This window comes from Siphateles boraxobius, unplaced genomic scaffold, assembly GCF_051911475.1.
Source record: "Siphateles boraxobius isolate OS27281-9 unplaced genomic scaffold, OSU_SipBor_1 17, whole genome shotgun sequence".
Taxonomy (NCBI): Eukaryota; Metazoa; Chordata; class Actinopteri; order Cypriniformes; family Leuciscidae; genus Siphateles; species Siphateles boraxobius.
The window spans coordinates 1,038,339-1,044,338 of record NW_027508777.1 but is presented as its reverse complement, the minus strand read 5'-3'; positions in this window follow the sequence as shown (position 1 = coordinate 1,044,338).

The following is a 6,000-nucleotide window of genomic DNA, read 5'->3' as shown; positions in this document are numbered from 1 at the left end:
ACTCGTGGCCTCAAGATAGTAACTCGTGGCCTCAAGATAGTAACTCGTGGCCTCAAGATAGTAACTCGTGGCCTCTAGATATACTAACTCGTGGCCTCAAGATAGTAACTCGTGGCCTCAAGATAGTAACTCGTGGCCTCTAGATATACTAACTCGTGGCCTCAAGATAGTAACTCGTGCCTCAAGATAGTATCTCGTGGCCTCAAGATAGTATCTCGTGGCCTCAAGATAAGTGTCAATGTGTCAACCTTGTCAGGCTAATAGCTATGGATAGTACGGTGACCGGGAGGGGACATGTTCGGTTCACTTATTTTTGTCGTGGCCACAACATATAAACTCGTGGGAACGTGATATTAAGTCGTGGGAACGTGATAATATCTTGTGGGAACGTCATATTATGTCGTGGGAACGTGATTATAAGTTGTTGCCTCGAGATCATATGTTGAGGGAACGATATATTTTTCTCGTGGCCACGACTTCATATTTTTAGAGAACGACATCTATTTGTCGTGGCCACGAGTTATGTTGAGGGAGCCACAGCGGCCAATACTATAGCCCGATCCATAGTAGACTGGGCTGCAGGGATGCAGGGATGACAGAAGAAATAACATTTTACTTTAAATTAGGAATGTCATATAAATATTTAGTGCGGTCTTTGGCATTAAGACATGGGTACGTTAAGTGAAAGACACCTGAAGCGCATTCTTAAATTGAATGGGCTTTTTTGTCGCAGTTTTGCACTGGGTTTGACGTTGGCCATTCGATATTCGCATTTTAGGGACCGTCTCAAAATTACATGCGACATTGGCATAAACGGTTCCAACTTCAATAGCATTTGAAGACAATGACTTACAGTCATAAAACCAACTGTACATTGTTCACCCAGGTCTCATGTATGATGCACACCTTTTAGATTTTTGATATTTATGACAATAAACTGTTAAATCATATGCAAATATTGCTATGTATTTCACTACTGTCACATACCTGACACCTAGATGAACAATGTACAGTTGGTTTTATGACTGTAAGTCATTGTCTTCAAATGCTATTGCGCTTTAAATATTGTCATATTCTGTATATGATTCCATACAGTAGTGCAATACATATATATATTTGCATATTATTTAGCAGTTTATTGTCATAAATATCAAAAATCTATGTGCATCGTATGAACCCTGGGTGAACAATGTACAGGTCGTTTTATGACTGTAAGTCCTTGTCTTAAAATGCTATTGAGCTTTAAATATTGTCATTTTTTGTGTATGATCCCATACAGTAGTGAAATACATAGCAATATTTGCATATGATTTAACAGTTTATTGTCATAAATATCAAAAATCTAAAAGATGTGCATCATGAGACCTGGGTGAACAATGTACAGTTGGTTTTATGACTGTAAGTCATTGTCTTAAAATGCTATTGAGCTTTAAATATTGTAATAAATTATGTATATGATCCCATACAGTAGTGAAATACATAGCATTATTTGAATATGATTTAGCAGTTTATTGTCATAAATATCAAAAATCTAAAAGGTGTGCATTATACATGAGACCTGGGTGAACGATGTACAGGTCGTTTTATGACTTTAAGTCATTGTCTTAAAATTAGAGGTGGGCATAGATTAATTTTTTTAATCTAGATTAATCTAGATTAAAATGGCTCATTTGAATTCGCCCGAAGGCATTCAGAATATGTGTGCGACCCAAATAATGACTAAAAGTAAGTCTTTGTGAATAGTTCGCCTCGCGTAGGGCTGTGCATTTCTGCCAAAAATGCCATTCGACAATCGAGGAGCAAAAGTCGAATATCGTAAAAAATAAAAATAAAAAAAAACGCAATGACAGAAAGGGAGGCCAATTTCATCTTTAGCGATTTGTCATCAAACAAACTGTTTATTAATTGAACAAGTAACATGTTTTCGTCCATTTTTAACATAGTAGGCTATTTGGAAGAAGAAGAAAAAACAATACGCACGACAGTCCGTTTTTGCATCGCCAATGCTCGTTAGATCAAAAAATAATGTCATCATATGTCATAATGATTTTATGTGAACCTGCCTTGTAACTGCAATAGCCTCATTTTTAAACAAATTAGTTTCAATCAATGTAAACTATTCGTGTGATTATGCCACTGCGCAATACACACACATTACCGCGGGATGGCGGGTGTTCATTTCATAAACTGTGGACAATGGTAGCTTATTTAACCTGTTAACCAGTGCGCCGACGCTCTGAAGCGTTTTTTTTTTGTAGCCTATAAATTAATGTATGTCCAAAAACCGGATAATGTCATACTTTTTATTAGTGCTATCGTGGCGTAATAATCTGTTTGGTTGTAAAACGTATTACCTGAATGAAATGAAATCGAATGTATCGTCCTGTGGAATCATTCATTCACAGACAGCATACGAAGATGTTCAACTAATAAAGATCTTGATCGCTGGCAAAAATGATGCATTTGCAGATTTGCTTTCACTAGACTAGACTGTAGATCGGCCACTTCATCCAACGCTCTTGATGCTCTTAAATCTTCCTGTTTCGACTCCGAGTGTGATTGAAAGCGCTTCAGACGATTCAGTGCGCGAGGAACTGAACAGATCAACTGATTCTCGAACCGATTTAGACAGATCATCTGACAACTTATTTGATGAAGTCTTTGAACAGAATCGACTCAAAAGAGTGATTCATTTGTAAATGAGCATCGCATGCCCATACAAAGGACACAGCGCGCTTGGAATAAACTCATTTAACAACGTATTGCATTAAAATAAAGTAACGAGAGGAACGTCGCCCAACGTAACATGTAGTAAAAGTATACACCTTGTGTCCCTGACAGGAAAATACCCTGCTGCGCGATCAAAGACCGCACTATATATTTATATGACATTCCTAATTTAAAGTAAAATGTTATTTCTTCTGTCATCTCCATCTCTGCTGTAGCCCAGTCTACACGCAGAAGACAATATTCCTCCGCCCAGGCGAGCAACCACCAAGAAAAGGTGCTAACACCAATTCTCGCCCAGGACAACTGGAAGCTGCTAGGGACTGGAAGATGCTGGCTGATCTTGATAAATGGCTTATTTTTCCACCTGAGATTGCCACCACTAACCTACGACCAGATATTGTTTTGTGGTCTGTATCAGCACGCATTGTTCAATTGATAGAGTTAACAGTGCCATGGGAGGATGCGGTAGATGAGGCATATGAGAGGAAGAAACTGCGGTATGCTCATCTGGCCACTGAAGCAGAACAGCGAGGATGGAGAGTTCAGGTTTATCCAGTGGAAGTGGGTTGTCGAGGTTTGGTGGCACACTCTACAACCCGGTTCCTCAGAGACGTCGGATTCAGTGGCCAAGAGTTGCGTCGCACAGTAAAGAACTTATGTGAGCAGAAAGGAGCAGCAACTGGCTGAGGTTGAGACGGAAAGATTCTAGCTGGCTGTGTACAGGCCGCCATGCTACGGTTTCTTGCATGCTATATAATTTCTATATATATTATTATACGGTTTCTTATAATAATATATATACATAATATATAATTGGGGAACAGATAATATTGAATGGGTACAAATGCAATTTAAGCCCTCTAAATCAAGGAGCATCTCAATAATTAAAGGCAAGGTAGTAGATAAAACATTCTTCATTTATGGTGAGGCAATACCAACAGTTTCTCAGAAGCCAGTGAAGAGTCTAGGGAGATGGTACGAAGGGGATCTAAAGGACACAGTTTGAGTGGGAGAAGTTAGACGACAAGCAGTGGAAGGGTTGAAGAGCATAAACAGCTGTGCTCTACCAGGCAAACTGAAACTCTGGTGCTTTCAGTTTGGTCTACTGCCAAGGTTGCTGTGGCCACTGACTGTGTACGAGGTTTCTTTGACAACAGTGGATAAGCTGGAAGCGTTAATAAGTTCATACATCAGGAAATGGTTGGGAGTTCCCCGCTGCCTCAGCAGAGTGGGACTTTATAGTAAAGGAGTATTGCAGCTGCCAGTCTCTGCTTTAAGCAAGGAGTTTAAGTGTGCCAAGGTCAGACTGGAATGACTTAAGCAGAGTCACGCGACAAATGTGTAAGGGAGGCAGCCCCTGTGGTAAAAACTGGTAGAAAGTGGTCAGCAAAGAAATCTGTAGTAGAGGCAAAGGCTGACCTTCAAATTGGGTATATCGTGGGACAGGTACAGCATGGAAGAGGGGGTTTTGGGCTCAGTTTAGCTCCTCCTAAATGGCACAAGGCAGGCCCAGCTCAAAGGAGGAAGCTGGTAGTCAACGAGGTGCGAAAGCAGAATGAGAGGATGAGATGTATAAAGGCCATTTCCCAGGCCAAGCAGGGAGAGTGGATGAGATGGGAGAGTGTGGAACAACGCAAAATGGGCTGGCAAGACCTTTGGTCAATGGAAGAGAGTAGGATCAGTTTCCTTATTAGGTCAACATATGATGTTCTCCCATCACCGCAGAACCTAAACCTCTGGGTAGGAGAGGATCCCTCTTGTCCTTTGTGTTCATCACCTGCTACATTAAGGCACATTTTGACAGGATGTAAGGTGGCTCTTAGCCAGGGTCGGTTTACTTGGCGCCATGACCAAGTATTGCGATGTTTGGCTTTAGCATTGGAAGGCAAGCGTAGTATGACCAATAAGTTACCGCCTGTTCTAGCAAAACATTACACGCAGAAGACAATATTCCTCCGCCCAGGCGAGCAACCACCAAGAAAAGGTGCTAACACCAATTCTCGCCCAGGACAACTGGAAGCTGCAAGGGACTGGCAGATGCTGGCTGATCTTGATCAACGGCTTATTTTTCCACCTGAGTTTGCCACCACTAACCTATGACCAGATATTGTTTTGTGGTCTGGATCAGCACGCATTGTTCAATTGATAGAGTTAACAGTGCCATGGGAGGATGCGGTAGATGAGGCATATGAGAGGAAGAAACTGCGGTATGCTCATCTGGCCACAGAACAGCGAGGATGGAGAGTCCAGGTTTATCCAGTGGAAGTGGGTTGTCGAGGTTTTGTGGCACACTCTACAACCCGGTTCCTCAGAGACGTCGGATAAAGTGGCCAAGAGTTGCGTAGCACAGCAAAGAACTTATGTGAAGCAGCAGAAAGGAGCAGCAACTGGCCGAGGTTGAGACGGAAAGATTCTAGCTGGCTGTGTACAGTCCGCCATGCTACGGTTTCTTGAAAACTTGAAGAGTCTGTTGGTTTATTTGTATAGGTTGTATAGTATTTACAGTCATTACGTTCCTTTGTATATTGCGTGAAGTTTTGCGGTAGGTGGTATGCCATACGGAACCATTGCCACTGAAACTGCATATTAACGCACCAGTGGGGCTCGACAGCCTTAGTCAAGCGGGTTGGCGCGTATGGTTGGGTTGCGGAGAGATTGCGAGATTGTGGTTAGGGCTCAGCAGCAACTGTTGGGTTATTTGTATAGGTTGTATAGTATTTACAGTCATTACGTTCCTGTGTTATTGCGTGAATGAGGGGTGGTTGGGCAGATATTGTGTTTTGTGGTAGGTGGTATGCCATACGGAACCGTTGCCACTGAAACTGCATATTGACGCACCAGTGGGGCTCGACAGCCTTAGTCAAACGGGTTGGCGCGTATGGTTGGGTTGCGTAGAGATTGTGAGATTGTGATTAGGTCTCAGCAACAAGAGGGAAGTAGAGGTCAGTAAGATGGGCTGAGTCGAGTGGGGGACGGAGGGGGGTGACTCTGGGACGCCAGAGACACTGTCGAGCCCTCTTGAGGTGTCGTGGGCTAGTCAACGAAACACTGAGGACGGAAGGTGCCCACTTGAAGACCCTAGAGATGTCCCCTTCTCAGCTCAATCCAGACGGTTGTCATGGGGGGACCGCACTGTGGTTGCAGCCGTTGTGTGTGCTGACGCGTGTTAACACTAGACAGAAGGAGATTTACATCACCATATGGAAAGAAGCGTAAATGGATGTAGAAGCATAGGTTACTGTAAAGCTATGTCTTAGTTGGTGCTTATCT